The 20382-nt window shown below is 41.2% G+C and overlaps 1 protein-coding gene and 1 pseudogene across 10 annotated transcripts in view; both read left to right on the top strand.

The window, feature by feature from the left end:
* Positions 1-20382, top strand: part of FAM168A (family with sequence similarity 168 member A) — a 219665-nt gene that overhangs the window by 58343 nt on the left and 140940 nt on the right. The gene's annotated exons all lie outside the window — the stretch shown is intronic.
* The window catches only part of LOC100516504, a 33106-nt pseudogene continuing 22923 nt past the window's right edge, over positions 10200-20382 (top strand).

Raw genomic sequence — 20382 nt, 5'->3', positions numbered from 1 at the left:
CACCAAATCGTGCTTATCCCTTTACCACTGATGGACATGTGGGTTGCTTTCACATTTTAGCTGTTGCGAATAATGCTGCTACGAACATGGGTGTACAAACATCTCTTTGAGACCCTGCTTAATTTTTTTGCAGTATGTACCCCAAAATGGAATTGGTAGATCATACGGTAGTTCTTTGTTTACTTTTTTGAGGAAACAGTATTTGCCACAGCAGCTATGCCGTTTTATAGTCCCACCAACAGCGCACTAGGATTCCACTTGATCTACATCCTCACCAATACTTGTTATTTTCTATTTTTTTGTGTGTTTTGGTAATAGCCATTCTAATGAGTGTGAGGTGGTATTTCATTCTGGTTTTGATTTGCACTTCCCTGATGATCAGTGATGTCGAGCATTTTTTCAGTGCTTATTGACCATTTGTATATCTTTGGGGGAATGTCTGTTCAAGTCCTTGGCCCATTTTTGAATCAGGTTTTTTGTTGTGAGTTTTAGGAGTTCTCTGTATACTCTGGATATCAGTAGTGATTTTCAGATATTTTCTTCCATCCTATAGAGCCTTTTTACTCTGTTGGTAATGTTTTGATGCACAAAAGCTTATATATATTTTTTCTTTTTATGGTTGAACCTGCAGCATATGGAAGTTCTTCCCAGGCTAGGGATCGAATCAGAGCTGCACCTGAGGTCTGTGCCACAGTCACAGCTACCTCTGTGACCTACACCGCAGCTTGTGGCAATGCTGGATCCTTAATCCACTGAGCAAAGCCAGGGATTGATCCCACGTACTCATGGAGACTACTTTGGGTTCTTAACCTGCTGAGCCACAATGGAAACTTCTACAAAAGCTTCTTTTTTAATATGTATGGTTTTTTTTTTTTCTTTTTTTTTAGCCATACCCATGGCATATGGAAGGTCCCAGGCCAGGGATTGAATCCCTGCCACAGCTGCGGCAACTCCGGATCCTTTAACCCATTGTTCCAGGCCAGGGATCATACCCTTGGCTCTGTAGCGACATAAGCCACTGCAGTCAGATTACTTTTTTTTAGAGCCACATCTGCAGCCTATGGAAGTTCTTAGGCTAGAGGTCAAATTGGAGCTGCAGCTGTCAGCCTATGACACAGCCATTGCAACACCAGATCTGAGCTGCATCTGTGACCTGTGCTGCAGCTTGCACCAGCACCAGATCCTTAACCCACTGAGCCGGGCCAGGGATTGAACCTGCATCCTCATGGATGTGAGTCGGGTTCCTTACTGTTGAGCCACACGGGAACTCCTGCAGTTGGATTCTTTTTTTTTCTTTTGTCTTTTTGTCTTTTCTAGGGCCCCTTCCCATGGCATATGGAGGTTCCCAGGCTAAGGGTCTAATCGGAGCTGTAGACACTGGCCTACACCAGAGCCACAGCAACGCAGGATCCGAGCCACATCTGCAACCTACACCAACAGCTCACAGCAATGCCGGATCCTTAACCCACTGAGCAAGGCCAGGGATCGAACCTGCAACCTCATGGTTCCTGGTGAATTTGTTAACCACTGCGCCATGACGGGAACTCCTGCAGTTGGATTCTTAACCCACTGCACCACACTGGGAATGCCCAAAATTTACTTTTAAGTTAACAGTAAAGTTGCCCTTTTCTGGTCAGAATTTAATAATGCATAGATTTGTGTAACCACTACCAAGTCAAGGTACAGAATAGTTCTAACAATCAAAAAAACTTGTCACAGCTAGCTGTCTAATAAGCGCTTTTTAGTACTATTATTAAGAGATCTTGTTTCATAGACTCAAAAACAGAGTTGTGGTTGCCACGGAGGAGGTGGGAGGGAGTGGAATGGATGGGGAGTTTGAGGTTAATAGATGCAAACTGGTACATTTAGAATGGATAAGCAATGAAGTCCTACTGTTGGAACTGTATCCAATCTCTTGTGATAGAACATAATAGAAAATAATATAAGAAAAGGAATATATATGTGTGTGTGTATGAATGCCTGGGTCCATTTGCTGTACAGCAGAACTTGGCACAACATTGTAAATCAACTATAATTAAAAGAATTTTTAAAAAACATGTCTTATTTTAAGAATCCCCAAGGTCAGTTGCAAGCCAGTCCAAGGTGCTTATGGCTCTTGATTGGTTTGCTGGGGAATGCTGTGGTCTTTTATGTTTCTCTCCCCCGCCTTCCCCATGTAAGGTGACCTTGGGAATCTGTGTGCATAGCACTGCTGACCAAGTAATTAAATGCAGGGATATTGGATTTTATGACACACAGTTTTGGTAATGATTCTTTTAATCTGTGGTTATAAATCTGTGTTCTTATGATCTCTTAGTCCTTGGTTTCTTAATTCATAGCTTTAATGAGTAAGTACTACAGCTTAATTATGCTTACTAGCAAAAACTCAGGGATGAGAAGTGAAGAAGAGCCTTAGATTTGGAGATAGTAAATGCAGGACTAAATCCTGGCTCTAATAATTTACACTAGGTCTTAAATAGTTTAATTTTTATCATCTGTGGGTTTCTTATCTGCAAAATGGGCAAGTTGATAGCTCCTATCTCACAGCTTTTTGGTTGTATTAAGTAAAATAAAGTGAGAGTTATCTAGCCTTTAATAAATGTTAATTTAAATGTGAGTAAGAATGTTGATAAATGGACAATTTGAATGTGAATGAGAATGTTGATAAATGGACCTTGAAATAAGCCTCAGATTAAAGGTTTTTTTAAAAAATAACAGCTTTATCGAGCTATAATCCACATACCGTATATATAATTGAGCCATTTAGGGTGTACAATTCAATGGCTTTTAGGATATTCAGAGTTGTGCAACAGTTGTTACAGTCAATTTTAGAACATTTTTTCCCCTTTTTTGGCCGCATCCGCAGCATATGGAAGTTGCTAGGCCAGGGATCGAATCTGAGCCACAGCTGTGACTTACACAACTGTGTTAACGCTGGATCCTTAATCCACTGTGCCACATCAGGAACTCCTAGAACACATTTATTACCCCAGAGAAAAATAGGTACCCTTTAGCAGTCACCTCATACTTCCCCGTCTCCACCAGCCCTAGGCAACCACTGGTAGATTTTCTACAGCAGATTGGCCTGTTCTGGTTTTGTTAGCTTGTCTTGCCATGCCTGTGGCATGCAGTTCTCTGGCCTGGGGTCGAACCAAAGCCACAGTGCTGTATCCTTAACCCACTGAGCCACGAGGGAACTCTCATTTGCCTATTCTGGGTATTTCATCTAAGAGTTATCATACAATATGTGGATTTTTTTTTTTAAACTAGACTTCCTTCATTTAGTATAATGTTTTCAATTCATCCATGTTGTAGCATGTATCAATACTTCCTTTCTTCTTTTTTTTTTTGTCTTTTGTCTTTTTTGCTGTGCTATTTCTTGGGCCGCTCCCGCGGCATATGGAGGTTCCCAGGCTAGGGGTTGAATCGGAGCTGTAGCCACCGGCCTACGCCAGAGCCACAGCAACGCGGGATCCGAGCCGCGTCTGCAACCTACACCACAGCTCACGGCAACGCCGGATCGTTAACCCACTGAGCAAGGGCAGGGACCGAACCCACAACCTCATGGTTCCTAGTCGGATTCGTTAACCACTGCACCACGACGGGAACTCCAATACTTCCTTTCTATTAGAATGTTCCACTGTATGGGTATACCACATTTATTTATCTATTCATCAGTTAATAGACATTTAGGTAGTTTCTCCTTTTTAGTTACTATGAGTAATGCTGCTGTGAACACTCATATCTGAGGTTTTTGTGTGGATATATGTTATGTTTTCATTTCCCTTAGGTAGAGGAAATGAATCCTGGCAGTGGAATTGCTGGAGCATATGGTAACTATGTTTAACCCTTTGAAGAGCTCCACACTTTTTTCTTATTTAAAAAAATTTTTTTTAATAGTTGATTTACAATGTTATGCCAATTTCTGCTATACAGCAAAGTGACCCAGTTTATATATATATATATTTTTTTTTTTTTCTTTTTCTTACATTATCCTCCATCATGTTCCATCACAAGTGATTACATATAATTCCCGGTGTTATACAGCAGGATCTCATTATTTATCCACCCTAATGCAGTAGTTTGTATTTACTAACCCCAAACTCCCAGTCCATCCCACTCCCTCCCCCTCCTTCTTGGCAACCATAGTATGTTCTCCATGTCCATGAGTTTGTTTCTTCTCTGTAGACAGGTTCATCTGTGCCATATTTTAGATTCCACATGTAAGTGATGTATGGTATTTGTCTCTTTCTGACTTCACTTAGTATGAAAGTCTCTGGTTCCATCCATGTTGCTGCAAATGGCATTATTTTGTTATTTTATATGGCTTAATAGTATTCCATTGTGTATATATGCCACATCTTCTTAATCCATTCATCTGTCAATGGACATTGAGGTTGTTTCCATGTCTTGGCTATTGTGAATAGTGCTGCAGTCAACATAGCAGTGAATGTATCTTTTTCAACAAAAGTTTTGTCTGGATATATACCCAGCAGTGGGATTGCTGGATCGTATGGTGGGTCTATACTTAGTTTTCTGAGGAACCTCCATACTGTTTTCCATAGTGGTTATACCAATTTACATTTCCACCAACAGTGTAGGAGAGTTCCCTTTTCTTCACACCCTCTCCAGCATTTGTTGTAGATTTACTGACGATGGCCATTCTGACTGGTATGAAGTGGTATCTCATTGTAGTTTTGTTTGGCATTTTACTAATAATTAGTGATGTTGAGCATTTTTTCACGTGCCTGTTGGCCATCCGTTTGTCTTCTTTGAAGACTCTATTTAGGTCTTCTCCCCATTTTTCAGTTGGATTTTTGTTGTTGCTGTTGATTTGTATGAACTGTTTGTATATTTTGGAGATTCAGCCTTTGTCGGTTTATCTGCAACTATTTTCTCCCTTTCTGTAGGTTGTCTGTCCGGTTTTTTTGTTTGTTTGTTGGTTGGTTTTTTTTTTAATGGTTTCCTTTGCTGTGTAAAGCTTGTCAGTTTGATTAAGTTCTTTGGTTCCTTGTTTTTATTTCTATTGCCTCTATTCTTACTGACCTAAGAAAACATTTGTATGGTTGATGTCAGAGAATGTTTTGCCTATGTTCTCTTGTAGGAGTTTTATGGTGTCTTGTCTTACGTTTTAAGTCTTTAAGCCATTTTGAGTTTGTTTTTGTGCATGGTGTGAAGGCATGTTCTGGTTTCATTGATTTACATGAAGCTGTCCAGTTTTCCCAGCACAACTTGCTGAAGAGACTTTTTTCTCATTTTATATTCTTGCCTTCTTTGTCACAGATTAACTGACCGTAGGTATCTGGGTTTATTTCTGGTTTCTCTGTTCTGTTCCATTGGTCTGTATGTTTTTGTACCAGTACCATGCTGTATTGATTACTGTAGCTTTGTAATATTGTCTGAAGTCTGAGAGGGTTATTCGACCTGTTCTTTTTTGTTGTTGTTGTTTATTTGTTTTCAAGATTGCTTTGGAAATTCTGGGTCTTTTATGGTCCCATATAAATTTTTGGATTATTCTAGTTCTGTGAAAAATGTCATGGGTAATTTGATAGGGATCGCATTGAATCTGTAGATTTCTTTGGGTAGTATGGCCATTTTAATGGTATTGATTCTTCTAGTCCAGGAGCATGGAGTATCTTTCCATATCTTTGATTCATCCTTAATTTCCTTGATTAATGTTTTATAGTTCTCAGCATATAAATCTTTCACCTCCTTGGTCAGGTTTATTCCTAGGTATTTAATTTTTTGGGTGCAATTTCTAAATGTATTTTTATATTCCTTTTCTAATATTTCATTGTTGTACAGAAATGCAACCAATTTCTGAATGTTAATCTTGTATCCTGCTACTTTGATCAGTTCTAGTAGTTTTTGTGTGGAGTCCTTAGGGTTTTCTACATATATTATCATGTCATTTGCATACAGTGACAGTTTTACCTCTTCTCTTCCAATTTGGATACCTTTTATTTCTTTTGTTCTGATTTCTGTGACTAGGACTTCCAATACTATGTGGAATAAAAGTGGGTTTGTCATAAATGACCTTAATTATATTAAGGTATGTTCCCTCCATACCTACTTTGTTAAGAATTTTTATCATGAATAGATGTTGGCTTTTGTCAGATGCTTTTTCTGTATCTATTGAGATGATCATGTGGTTTTTGACTTTTCTTTCGTTAATGTGGTGTATGACATTGATGTGTGTATGTCAAACCATCCTTGTGAACTTGGGATGAATCCCACTTGGTTGTGGTCTGTGGTCTTTTTTATATGTTGTTGGATTTGGTTGGCTAAATTTTGTTGAGTGGTTTTTTTGTTTGTTTGTTTTGTTTTGTTTTGCTTTTGGGGCCACATGCACGGCATATAAAATTTCCTTGGCTAGGGGTCAAATTGGAGCTGCAGCTGCTGCCCTATGCTACAACCATAGCCACTGCAGCACAGGATCTGAACTGCCTCTGCAACCTACACCATAGCTCATGGCAATGCCGGATTCCCAACCCACTGAGTGAGGCCAGTATCCTCATGGATACTGGTCCGTTTCGTTTCTGTTGCGCCACAATGGTAACTCCTGGTTGAGAATTTTTGTGTCTATATCCATCAGGGATATGGGCGTGTAATTTCCTTTTTTGGTAGTATCTTTGTCTGGTTTTGGTATTAGGGTGATGGGTGGCTTCATAGGATGTCTTTGGGATTATTCCTTCTTCAGTCTTTTGGAAACGTTTAAGAAGGATGGATATAAGTTCTTTGTATGTTTGGTGGAATTTACCTGTGAAGCCATCTGGTCCTGGAATTTTTGTTTGTAGGGAGTGTTTTTATTACATTTTCTATTTCATTTCTAGTGATTGGTGTATTAATGTTTCTTCTTGATTTGGTTTTGGCAGGCTGTATGTATGTCTCTAGAAAGTTGTTTCTTCTAGGTTGTCCAATTTGTTGGCATATAATTGCTCATGGTATTCTCTCATGGTTTTTTGTATTTCTGCAGTATCTGTTGAGATTTCTCCTTTTTCATTTCTCATTTTGTTTATTTGAGTTCTTTCTCTCCTCATATTGGTGAGTCTGGCCAGAGGTTTGTCAATTTTGTTTACCCTGTCAAAGACCCAGTTCTTGGTTTTATTGATTTTTTTCTATTGTTTTTCAAATCTCTATTTTATTTACTTCCTCTCTGATCTTTATGATTTCCTTCTGCTGACTTCAGTTTTTTGTTTTTGTTTTTGTTTTTCTAATTCTTTTAGGTGGTAGGTTAAGTTGTTGATTTTAGATTTTTCTTCTTTTTTGAGGAAGGCCTGTATTGCTATGAACTTCCCTCTAAGAACTGCTTTTGAGGCATCCCATAGATTTTGAATGGTTGTGTTTTCATTATGATTTGTCTGGAGGTATTTTTAAATTTCCCTCTTGAGTTCCTTGTTGACTCATTGGTTTTTTTAGTAGCATGTTGTTTAGTCTCCATGTAGTCAGTTTTCTCTCATTTTTTTTTCCTGTGGTTGATTTATAATTTCATGCCTTTGTGGTCAGAGAAAATATTTGAAATAATTTCTATACTCTTAAACTTGTTGAGATTAGTTTTGTGCCCCCATATGTGGTCAATCCTTGAGAATGTTCCATGTGCACTTGAAAAGAATGTATATTCTGATTTTTTTTGGATGTAATGTCCTGAAAATGTCAATGAAGTTTAACTTTTCTATTGTGTCATATAGAAATTCTGTTGCCTTATTAATTTTCTATCTAGAGGATCTGTCCATTGATGTGAGTGGGGTGTTAAATGTTACTGTATTCTCATCAGTTTCTCCTTTTATGTCTCTTAGTATTTGTTATATGTATCTTGGTGCTCCTATATTAGGGGCTATATATTGATGATTGTAATATCCTCTTAAACAGATTCTTTTATCATTAGCGTCCTTTTTTTGTCTTTCTTTATGGCCTTTGTTTAAAGTCTATTTTGTCTGACATGAGATTGTTACTCCTGCTTTCCTGTCTTTTCCATTCCCATGATATGTCTTTTTCCATCCCCTCACTTTGAATTTATATGTGTCCTTTGCCCTAAGGTGAGCCTCTTGTAGGCAGCATATTGTAGACTCTTACTTTTTTTTATCCAGTCTGCCACTCTGTCTTTTGATGGCAGCATTCAGTCCATTGACATTTAAGGTAATTATTGATAAATATGTATTTATGGCCATTTTAAACCTTGTTATCCAGTTGATTCTATGTTTTTCCTTTATTCGTTTCTTTTTTTTGGTTGTATGATTTCCTTTTGTTTTATGCTTATGTCCTCATCTTTTTAGTTTTTGTGAATGTAATGTTTGGTTTTGAATTATGTTTGCCCTGTTTTTCAAGTATGTTAATCCCTTCCTATATCTGCTTGCTTTGACCTGATGGTCATATAGGCGCAAACACATTATATATATAAAAAAAAAGTCTATTTTCCTACTTTCCTTCCCCACATTCTATAATTTCGATGTCCTTTCTTAATATCTTCGTGTTTATCCTTTTGCTGTTCCTTGTGTTTAGTGTTGCCTTCACAGTAGGCTTTTTTGTTTTCCTTTTAGATCTGTATACTGGCTTAAGTGGTTGCTTTCCAATTGAAAGTAACCATCCTATTTCTCCTCCATGCTATTTCTTCTTTTTTATTTAGAGGCACCCTTTCAGTATTTCTTTTGGAATGGGTTTAGTATTGCTGTACTCTTTTAGTTTTTGTTTGTTGAAGAAATTCTTTATTTCTCTTTCTATTTAAATGATATGCTTGCTAAGTAGAGTATTCTCGCTGCAAATTTTTCCCTTTTAGAACTTTGAATATATCTTGCCACTCTCTACTGGCTTGTAGTGTCTCTATAGAGAAACAGTAGAGAAACCATAGGTCTGTAGGTCTGTAGAGAAACTGTAGAGGCTGATAGCCTCATCGGGGTTCCCTTAAAATTAACTCTTTGTTTTTCTCTTGCTGCCTTTAGAGTCTTCTCTTTAACTTTTGCCATTTTTTATGAAAATATGTCTTGGTTTAGGCCTGTTTGGGTTCAACTTGTTTGGGCCCTCTGTGCTTCCTATATCTTGATATCTGTTTCCTTTAGATTTGGAAGTTTTCAGCCATAATTTCTTCAAATATATTTTCCATCCTCTTTTCTTTTTCTTCTCCTTCTGGAATCCCTATTATATGTAGATTGTCACACTCTGTATTATCCCATAGATCTCTTATGTTGCTTTCATACTTTTTCATTTGGTTTTCTGTCTGCTGTCCTGATTGGATGATTTCCATTATTGTCTTTCAAGTCACTAATTTGTTGCTCTGCAGTATTCATTATGCAGTTCAGTGCCTTTAACTCAACATGCACCTCTGCAAATGAGTTTTTTAATTTTTCTTGGCTTCTCCTTATATTTTCTATTTCCTTTCTAAAGTAATCTGCATTACTGTTTATAGCTGCTCTTTATTCCTTCATATTTGCTCTTAATCCCTACAGTATTTTCACTGTCTCCTTTTTGAATTTGGTGTCTGTTAGACTACAGAGGTCTATTTCATCATTTGCTCCTTCAGGGAAATTCTCCTGTTCTCTCTCCTTTTTTGTCTTTTTAGGGCCACATCTATGGCCTATGGAAGTTCCCAGTCTATGGGTTGATTCAGAGCTACAGCTGCCGGCCTACACCACAGCCACAGCAATGCAGGATCTGAGCCATATTTGCAACCTACACTACAGCTCACGGCAGTGCCGGATCCTTAACCCACTGAGTAAGGCTAGGGATCAAACCCTTGTCCTCATGGATACTAGTTGGATTCATTTACCGCTGAACTGCAACAGGAAACTCTATCTCCTTTTAACTGGGAATGATTCTTGAGCTTCTTTATTTTGCTTATATTTTTCTTATTCTTTGAGTTTAGGGAAAACAAGTACTGTAGTCCTGGAAGGCTGTTTATGTGCAAGACCACCTCTGGGTATTTTGTGAGGGCTTACTGTTTATTTTTGGTGTGAGGGCTGATTTAGGCTTGGGTGCTTGCTGTCTATTTCCTCAGTGTGTGCAGGCTATTATCCCCTTGATAGGGTGCTGTGTGTGCTTCCAGGGAGATGGAGACAATGGGAAGGGCTAGTAGCTCTTGCTTGGTTACTGGGACCTTGAAAGTGGCAAGGACCTTTGGGAAGGTGGCTCAGGCTGCTTCTAGTTGCAGAGCCCTGAGAAGTGGCAGTGACCCTCAGGCAGATGTAGGCAGCCCCCAGTGTTAGGCGATGGCAGCAGCAGGGCCTTTGTATTCCCGATGGAGTGAGAGCAGCAACAAGTGGTGCTTGGTTCCAGTGCACTTCTCTGTGCCAACCTCTAAGGTGACCGGGGCTGCAGGTGGTGCTTGTTCACAGACCCCTAGTGGTGGCGGGCCATGCCCACCTCTGGAGTCTGAGATGACTGTGGTGGTTTGCCCCTCCTGTCTGTATATCACCCAAGAGATGTCCCATTGTGCTTAGCCCGTGCAGGAGGCACTACCAATTGTAGCCTGCACAAAAGGGGCTTGTGCCTCTAGCCCATGCAAGAGGCATCTCACTGCCAGTAGCCCCGCCCTCTAAGAGTCCGCACGTGCACAAGTATGTTCCTGTGATGGTCCGCTCCTGCTTCTCTTTCTGACCCCACCAGTGGCACCTTACTTCTGCAGGTCCACACCGCCTCTCGGGTTCCCTCGGCTATGGCACTGCACTCCCCAGCCTTTGGCACCCTGCTCCCTAGCCCCTCCAGCTGTCTCTACACAGCCACCCTAGGCTCTTCCAAGAACTGACCTCTGGAGACTGAGTCTCAGTGCCCATCCCCCTTGCGAGTGTCTCAGGCTGTGGTGTCTTGGAAGGTGGTGTCAGTGGTCTGTGTGGCTCTTTCTGCTTTGCCCTCCTCATTCCAGCTGTGCTTTTCTCTGAGGCTTTGAAGTCCCTTCTGGGCTGATCTCCTGTCAGTTAGGTGCCTTCCCAGTGTGGGTTCCCTTCTTGTGTCACAGCTCCCTGTCAGGAGTCTAGTCCTGTCTCTCTTTTTTTTTCTTTTGTTCTATCTAGTTATGTGGAGGGTTTTTTGCCCTTTTTGAAGGTTTAAGATCTTCTGCCAGCATTCAGTACATGTTCTGTGCAAATTGTTCTACATGTAGATGGTTTTTTGTGGGTTTTTTTGATGCATTTGTGGGAGAAGGTGAGCACCCCTTCTTATTCCTCCACCACCTTGATCCCGCCTTGGTAGACTCTCATCTAAAGTGGCTGCACCATTTTATCCCCCCAGCTATGTATGAGAGTTTCACTTTCTCTGCATCCTCTCCATCACTTGTTTTTTTGATTTCAGTCATTCCAGTAGAGGTGAAGTGAGTGGTATCTCATTGTGATTAGATTTGCATTTCCCTAATGGCTAATGATGCTGAATATCTTTTCATGTGTTTTTTGGCCATCTTACAACTATTTTTATGTATCTTTCTATGTGTTACTACCTAGCTAGTTAATATCCTTCTTTAATAAGATGGTGCCCTGTACCCAAAGGTACTTACTAATTTGTTAGCTGATTATAATAGGATCCCAGGGGGAGAAAAATGTGGCTTTATCTTATGATTCTCTCCTTTTTAAGTTGTTCAGCGCTGTCATTAGTTGAATTGATAGTTCTCAGAGAGTAAGATATCCAGAAAAGAGATTTTTTCTTTGAAAATAATGTTCGGTCTGTTTAGGGGAAGACCAGATTGGGGACATCAGATATCAGTTTTTAAAAAATGGCTGAGTTGATTACTGGTGTGGATTATAGGGCACATACAATTTGATCTTGGCACAGGGGATATAGCAGTAAATAAATTCAAGTCCCTGACTTCACTCTGGGGGGAGGTGTGCAGAGATGTGAAGAATTAATTAGGCAATGTATGGGGAAAGGGAGTTTTTGAAAAGGAAGGGGATTTTTTTAATATATGATTGGTTTACCTTGGCTTTTCTGGTGAGGTGAAATTTGAGTAGAGATCTTATGAAGTAAAGAAACAAATCATATGGATTGAGGGTAGAATGATTTAAACAGAGAGAAACAGAAGCACTGAATCCCTGAGGGAGGGTTGTACTTGGCTTGTCAGTGAACAGCAAGGAGAGAAAGGACATTCCTGTTCACATTGAAGAGTCCAAGGCTTGTGTGTTCTTGGTCTGTGTTTTTGGCTACTTCAGAGTGGTTCCCAACGGCATGAATATTGGTGTTAAAGTTTAATTTTAGGGAGTTCTCTGATGACCTAGCGGTTGAGGCTCCTGCGTTCTCACCGCTGTGGCTCTGGTTGCTGCTGTGCGCGTAGATTCGATCCCTGGCCCAGGAATTCCCACATACTGCCTGTGTGGCAAAAAAGAAAAAAGAAAAAAAAAAAAACAAACAAACATACAAAAACAAGCGAGAACCTGAAATAAACGTTGCAACTCTCATTTAAAAAAAAAAATTAATTTTACTGCAGTGTGGCCGAAGTGTAATGAGCAAAGAAGACAGTGGTAGGGATAAGATCAGATGGGTAGTAAAGAACCAGATTACCATGGTGCCATGGTAATAACCTTTGTTTATTCTGATTGACATGAGGAGCCAGTGCAGGGTTTTGAACCAAGTGGAGTGACATGATCCACATTGAATTTAAAAGGATCATTTTGGCTTCTGAGCAGAGAGGGATAGGGAATGGGTAGATAGATGGCAAGGACAGAAGTGGGGAGATCAGATGGGCTGCTGTTACAAGAGTGAGGGAATGAGACAAAGCTTAAGACTGTGCGGTAGCAGTGAGGTGAGATGAAATTGTTGAATCAGAATATGGTGGTGGTGCTGGTTTTTCTTTTTTAATTTTTATGGCCACATCTGCAGCATATGAGAAGTCTTTCAGGCCAAGGATCAAATCCGAGCCACAGCAGTGGCTGTTGCAGTTGGATTCTTAACCCACTGTGCCACAGCAGGGACTCCCAGGATATGTTTTGAAAGTAGAGCTGACAGAACTTGCTGATAGATTGGAAGAGATTATGACATTAAGAAAACAGTCAGTGGAAGGTGTTTGCCCTGAGCCACTGTAAGATTGGTGTTGCCATTTACAAAAATGGGAAAGACTGGCAGGAGCAGGTTCATAGGGAGGGGTCAAATGTTTGGTTTTAGACATACTATAAATATAAATAAATATATTTATACATTATATATTATATAAATTATGTATACATACATATGTACACACACACACACACACCACACACACACACATGATGGCTGTCAGATAACCAGAAGGAGATGTCACATAGGCAGCTGGAGGTACACGTTTGGCTTCAGAGAAGTCCAGGTCAGAGATGGAAATCATTGTATATGTAAAGCCATGGGGTAGATGTAATCACTCAGAAATGTGTACACAGGGAGCAGAGAAGAGGTCTGACATTTGAGCCCTGGACCCTCTGACGTTGGGTGGAGGGGGTATTTGAGACGATCAGAGGAGTAGACAGTGAGGCACAAGAAGAATCAAGAGAAAGTAAAGTACCAGAGTTCAAGTAATTTGTGGTGGTAACGGCATGCATCTCGGTGTGGTTGCCTGGAGACCTAGAGTCTAATCATTGTTTAGTTCTAAATAACTGTGGTGGACGTGGGCAGTTCACTTAGCTTTTTGGGCCTTGGGTGATCTCTAAAGTAAAAGGCCTGACTAGATTGTCTCTAAACTTTTCCCCATTATCAAAATAATTTCTCATCCCATCATACATTTATATAACACGTTATAGTTTGCACAGAGCATTTTTGTGTGTTTATTGCATCCTAACAGATCAGTAAGACATCTTTTTGTACCCACTGTAAAGATGAGAAAATAAAGAAGTTTAGACTTTTCCAAAGGCACACAATCATAATTAGAGACTTGAACTTGGACCTGCCTGTTCTTAAAGCCTGAGCTCCTTATACTGTATAACAGGTATTTTTTTTTTTTCTTTTTAGGTTTAGGGTTAGGGTTGCACCTGTGGCATATGGAGGTTCCCAGGCTAGGGACTAAATCAGAGCTGTAGCCACAGCCACTCCAGATCCGAGCCGCATTTGCCATCTACGCCAGGGCTCATGGCAGTGCTGGATCCTTAACTCCCTGAGCGAGGCCAGGGGTCGAACCCGTGTCCTCATGGATGCTAGTCAGATTCATTTCCACTGTGCCACGACAGGAACTCCTGAAACAACTACTTTTTTATGCTAATGTTCTAGAACTCTGTGCTTTTGAGCACATAGAATTTGTCCACTGAGTCATTGACTATTTGTTGAGCACTTACAGTGTACTAGTCACTGTTGTAAGCCCTGGGGATACAATTTTGACCAAGACAAAAGTCCTTGTCCTCAATGATCATTCATTCTAGTGCCAGAGACTAACGGTAAACAAACAAATTATCTAATAAATAATACAATGTCAGTGCCATAATAAAAGAATAAAGCAAGGTAAGGAAACAGTATAAGTTGAGGATGATAAAGAAAAGCCTATCTGGGAATTCCCACTGTGGCTCAGTGGTAGCAAACCCCACTAGTATCCACGGAGATGTGGGACTGATCCCTGGCCCCAGCTCAGTGGGTTAAGGATCCGATGTTTCTGTGAGCCTCCGTGTAGGTAGCAGACTTGGATCTTGTGTTGCCGTGGTTGTGGTGTAGGCTGGCAGCTGCAGCTCTGATTCATCCCCTGGCCTGTAAACTTCCATATGTCACATATGCGGCCCTAAAAAGCAAAAGAAAGGAAGGAGGGAGGGAGGAAGGAAGGAAGGAAGGACGGAAGGACAGAAGGAAAAAAGAAAAGCCTCTCTGAGAGATGGCATTTGAGCAGAACCCTGAATGATCAAAAGTAGAAAACAATGAGAAGATGTGAAAATAGAAGAATTAGCAAGAGAAAGGTCCAAAGGTAGGAATGAGCTGGATGCCTTTGAGGAACAGCAAGAAGGCCATTGTTGGTAGGACAGGAGATTTGGAATCATTTAGCCCTCAGGGGTCACTTCTGACTCCTGTCACTTAATTTGCTCTGTAACTCTAGGTAGAATATCTGACTTTTCTGAGTTTTAATTTCTACAAAATGGAAGTAAAGGCCGTCTTGAGAATTAAGTGAGAGAATGTATGTACAACACCTATAATGAAGTTCTGTTCTTGTGCCTGGACTCAGCTAGTCACTCTCCCTGAACTCACCTTTGTAGGGAAATCATGGGAGAAAGTGTTGGACGGGGAAAAAAATTGATTTAGAAGTTGATGAGGAGTTCCTGTCGTGGCACAGATGGTTAACAAATCCGACTAGGAACCATGAGGTTGCGGGTTCGGTCCCTGCCCTTGCTCAGTGGGTTAACGATCCGGCGTTGCCGTGAGCTGTGGTGTAGGTTGCAGATGTGGCTCGGATCCCGTGTTGCTGTGGCTCTGGCATAGGCCGGTGGCTACAGCTCCGATTCGACCCCTAGCTTGGGAACCTCCATGTGCCGTGGGAGTAGCCCAAGAAATAGCAAAAAGCAAAAAAAAAAAAAAAAAAAAAAAGAAGTTGATGAGTGAGTACGAAAATATGGGCTTAGGATTCTGTAATTGGAGCCATGGATATATTCATTTATTATGGAAAGAAACTACATGTGCATTTCTGTCATCTCTCCTCATCACTGGATGCTAGCTCTATTCTAGCACTTCCTAGGCAGGTTTCCTGCTGGCCTGAACCTGCTTGCCTTAGGAAAATGAGATAGGAGCCAAATCCTCCATCCTTTTAAGACCATCTGTTTTCAGACCACAGCAGCTGCCCTCACAATTGCAACCCAACACAACTGGAATGATTTATTCATCTCCAGGTAACATTTGTGTGCCATGCTTCCAGCAAACCACAGTATCAGCTTTACGCTTAATGAAGCATCCAGCACAGGTGGTGAGCTGTGCCATAAAGGATGCTTCTGGCTTCCAAATGGCTGATGGACAGGTGGCTGTAAGCTGTTAGTCCTAAGCATGTGGCCAGAGGCAGAGCAGAGTGAACTCTGGGCCATAGGAGAGAATTGAGTAAAGAGTCTTGATTGTGTATACAATATTCCTGGAATTTCAAGATAATTTAACTCATCTTTAAGTGAAATGTTGTACCACTGTTAGGTGAGAAAATTAAAATCCAGAAGGGGGAAGAGATTTTAAGCTGCAGAGCATTTGGGCACAGTTAAGACTAGAACCCAGCTATTCCAATTCCCAGCCCATTGTTTACCTCCACATGTTTTACATGCAGTGAAAAACTTTAAAGCAAATATGACATGGCACTACTATTTTTTTTGCTTAGTTTGTAAATTTCTGATACTGTGAACAAATCACAACTTTTTGTCCCTTAATAACCGAGTGACCAAGAAAGTTGCTTAATTTTTTTGAGACTTTTAAATGGAAAATGAGAATGATAAACACATTAGTCTGGACTATTTTATGGATTAAGGTAAAGTTTTCAAAAACTGTTTAAATCGTTTTCTCGCATCAGAAGATACTAAACAAATGCTGTTTTTTTCTTCTTCTTCTTTTTTTTTTTTTGTCTTTTTAGGGCCATACCTGCAGCATATCGTGGTTCCCAGGCTAGGGATCGAATCAGAGCTGTAGCTGCTGGCCTACACCACAGCCACAGCAACACAGGATCCAAGCCACGTCTGCGACCTACACCATAGCTCACAGCAAGGCCAGGGATCCAACCTGCAACCTCGTGGTTCCTAGTCAGATTCGTTTCCGCTGCGCCACTGCAGGAACTCCTGTTTTCTTCAGTTCAATTGAGCAGACACTGATTAAGCTCTACTTTGTGCCAGTTTAATTTCTAGACTCAAATTATCTTATTTAACCTTTAAGTTCCTTTCTCTCCCATTATATTGAGAGTCTCATTGATATAAAAGTACTTTTTTTCCATGACACCTTCCTTCTATAGTGGAACCTCTGTAACCAAGCACAGTTGCTGCAAACAAGTGATTCTTGCTTTTTGAAAAATCTACAACGTTAATGTGAGCCAGTGATGATATCTGAGGACCAGTGTAGCTAGAGCTAGTCTGAGTCTTGGCTTCTGCCCCTCCTAGAAAGTGCTTTGGGGACCCTGTATTGGGAGGGCAAATCATGACTATGACAGCACTCTTTTTCAATCCAAAGAAGCATGGTTTCTCTTTTGGAATGTTTGGTTTTGGTGAATTGCTTCCTTCCCCTCCCCCACCCCCCTTTTTGGGTCCACTCCTGCAGCATATGGAAGTTCCCCGGCTAGGGGTCAAACTGGAGCTGCAGCTGCCGGCCTTTGCCACAGCTGCAGCAACTCAGGGCAATGCCGGATCCTGAACTCACTGAGCAAGGCCAGGGATTGAACCTGGATATCATTTGGGTTCTTAATTCACTGAACCACAATGGGAACTCTGAATTGCTTCCTTTTCAACTTAGATTTTAGACTCTGAGAAACCATCTGCTTCTCTCTCTCTCTCTTTTTTTTTTTTTTTTTTTTTTTTTTGATCTTTTTGCCTTTTCTAGGGCCGCTCCCGCAGCCCATGGAGGTTCCCAGGCTAGGGGTCGAATCGGAGCTTTAGCTGCTGGCCTACACCAGAGCCACAGCAACATGGGATCTGAGCTGCGTCTGAGACCTACACCACAGCTCACGGCAATGCCAGATCCTTAACCCACTGAGCAAGGCCAGGGATCGAACCTGCAACCTCATGGTTCCTAGTTGGATTCGTTAACCACTGAGCCACGATGGGAACTCCCCATCTGTTTCTTAAACCCAATTTCCCTTTACCACCAAGGGTTTGTAGGTAAGTTGTTCAGATGGAGAACAGAAGATTTCTTCAGTTCCTGGTGGTTTTGTAAGAGTTGGAAGGCCTCAGGGAGAGAATGCATTGCTTATTGGAATTCATTTGTGATGTGGACCTGACTGGGCATTATTTTACAAGGCACTCTGCTGGGGCTGGCTGAGGAAGAGGTACAATTTAGAAATGGAGATCTGGCAACATGAGTTTTGGCTAGTCTATACTTTTCTAAAAAGTTTTATTGACGTATAGTTAGTTTACAAGGCTGTGATGATTTCTGCTGTACAGCAGAGTGACCCAGTCATATATAAAACACATCTGTTCTCTCTGATTCTTTTCCCACAATGACTGTCACAGAATACTGAATAGAGTTCTCTGTGCTGTGTAGCAGGTCTCCTTCGGCCCATCGTTCCGTATTACCTCAGTGTGCAATGCCAGTCCTAGACCCCACTCCCTCCACCCTTCCGCCCCCCCGTCCCTTTTAGTAACCATAAGTTCTTGCCTTATCAACTAGGGCTCCAAAATTTTGTTGGGATTGATGTTGCTGCTGCTTGCCTGCCTGCCTGCCTTCTTTCCTTCCTTCCTACCTGTGTCTATTGTCCAAGTTTTCCATTTGCACCTTGTTCTTCTGTTTGGTTGTCTTTCCAGGTTGTTCATCTGTTCAGTGTGTGGCTCAGTATAATGCGATTCAATGGACTGAGTTAAGTGGAGATTCAGTAATGAATAAAACAAGGTACAGGGAAATCTAGTGTGAGGTAGTGGAAAAGCCTGTAGACTTGGTAAGCCTGTAGGTGTGTAGCTTCAAATCTCAGCTTTGCCTTAAGGGTGCTCTGTGATCTTGGGAAAATCATTTATTCTCTTTGAGCCATAGTTTCTTCATCTGTGAAAATGGGAATATAAACACTTACTTTTTCAGAGTTGTGGTAAGGATTAAATGAGAGAAATGAAAAAAAAAGCATTTAGCATTAAGTTAGTACCCATTAAATATTCCCTTCTGTCTTTCCTTCATCTCCGTAGGAAGTGTACATGGGGAAATCAGACGTGTAAACAAGTGATGGTGCTCGTGTGTGTGCGTATGTATGTTTCTGTGTTAGTTTAACAAAGCTCTGAGGAGTGGTAGAAATTTACTCTGGTCATTGAGAATTGGGAGTTGAGGACTTGAGGTTACTGCCTATCTTCCTTGAAACCAAATGAGAGAGAAACTCTGATGCAAGATAATATATGTGCCCCCTTTTTTGGGGGGGGTGTCTTTTTAGGTCTGCACCTGAGACATATGGAAGTTCCCAGGCTAGGGTTGAATCAGAACTGTAGTTTCTAGCCTATACCACAGCCACAGCAACGCCAGATCCGAGCCACATCTGCAACCTACATCGTAGCTCAGGGCAGTGCCGGACCCTTAACCCACTGAGCGAGGCCGCGGATGGAACCCATGTCCTCATGGATACTAGTTGGGTTCATTACTGCTGAGCCACAGTGGGAACTCCTGCAATCTGTGCCTTTAAAGAAGATCTTAGGGAAAAGAAAGAACCTGGTGATGGAGGCCTTGGGATGCTGGTTCCCCAGGAGGGTCATTAAAGTGTCTCTGGGAGCTACTGGTATCCTAAGAGATAGGATAATCTGCTTCACCGTAAGTTGAGAGCAGAAGCTGGGTTTGTCAGTGTGAGAATTGCCTTTTGGGAACAGTTAGTACATGGCTTGGAAGGTTATAGCCTCCAGCCTTTACTTTCCCACCACCCAAATCTGTTATATCATCATCAGAATGATCTTTTCCAAGATTCAAATCTAATCGTCCTAATTCGCTGTTAACTCTTCAGTGACTCCCAGTTGCCTTCAGGTTAGAGTCCAGATTCCTTCTGTAACATGTGAGGTCTTCCTGGATCTGATCTCTGCCTCCTGTCCTCCTGTTGTTGCCTGTGCTCTAGTGACACTACATTATCTGCAGCTTCTTAACCTTTCCGCTGTCATGTATGCTCTGGCCCAGGATAGCCTTTCTGCTGTGCTGTACTTGCCCGCCTTCCTGTGCTTCTGTTTTACTTGACAGTCTCGACTCTTTCTTTAAAATTCTTCTCAACTGCTGTGTTTCTGTGAAGTCTTCTGACTTCTGAAGGTGAGGCCATGGGATGAGAGACTTTCCTTCACTAGGTTCTCGTGTAGTTGGTATGTACAAAAGTCTTAGTACATGTAGCATCAGTGATTAGTAGGCACAGTGGTGTCTCTTAAGGCTTTTATGACCCATTGGTGTTTTTATTTTAGTGCTTCATCCATATGTAGATCCAGTCCTGACAGATATCTTTAGAATTAGAAAAATAAATAATACATTTTATATAGCACCTTGCCAGACTTAGCAAATTCTATTTTATTGTATACCTCTTACCCCTGATGAAGTGAATAGCCATCAGTAAAATGAACCATTAAGCTGGGAAAGAGCTGTTTATTATCAGGTTGATGGCATAAGTTCATCTGATCTGATTTTTTAATCATTGGCAAACTTTGGCTAAGATAAGTATAATTGTATGCTTTCTTTCAAATAACTTTTTCCTTCCTTCCTTCCTGTCTGTCTTTCCATCTTTTCAGGGCTGCACCCAAGGCATATGGAGGTTCCCAGGCTAGGGGTCAAATTGGAGCCATAGCCGCTGGCCTACACCAGAGCCACAGACTGTGGCTGGATCTGAGCCGCATCTGCGACCTACACCACAGCTCATAGCAA

Source organism: Sus scrofa, chromosome 9 (genome assembly GCF_000003025.6).
Source record: "Sus scrofa isolate TJ Tabasco breed Duroc chromosome 9, Sscrofa11.1, whole genome shotgun sequence".
Classification (NCBI taxonomy): domain Eukaryota; kingdom Metazoa; phylum Chordata; class Mammalia; order Artiodactyla; family Suidae; genus Sus; species Sus scrofa.
Note: the sequence above shows the minus strand (reverse complement) of the source record. Positions and strands in the feature narration are given on the sequence as shown.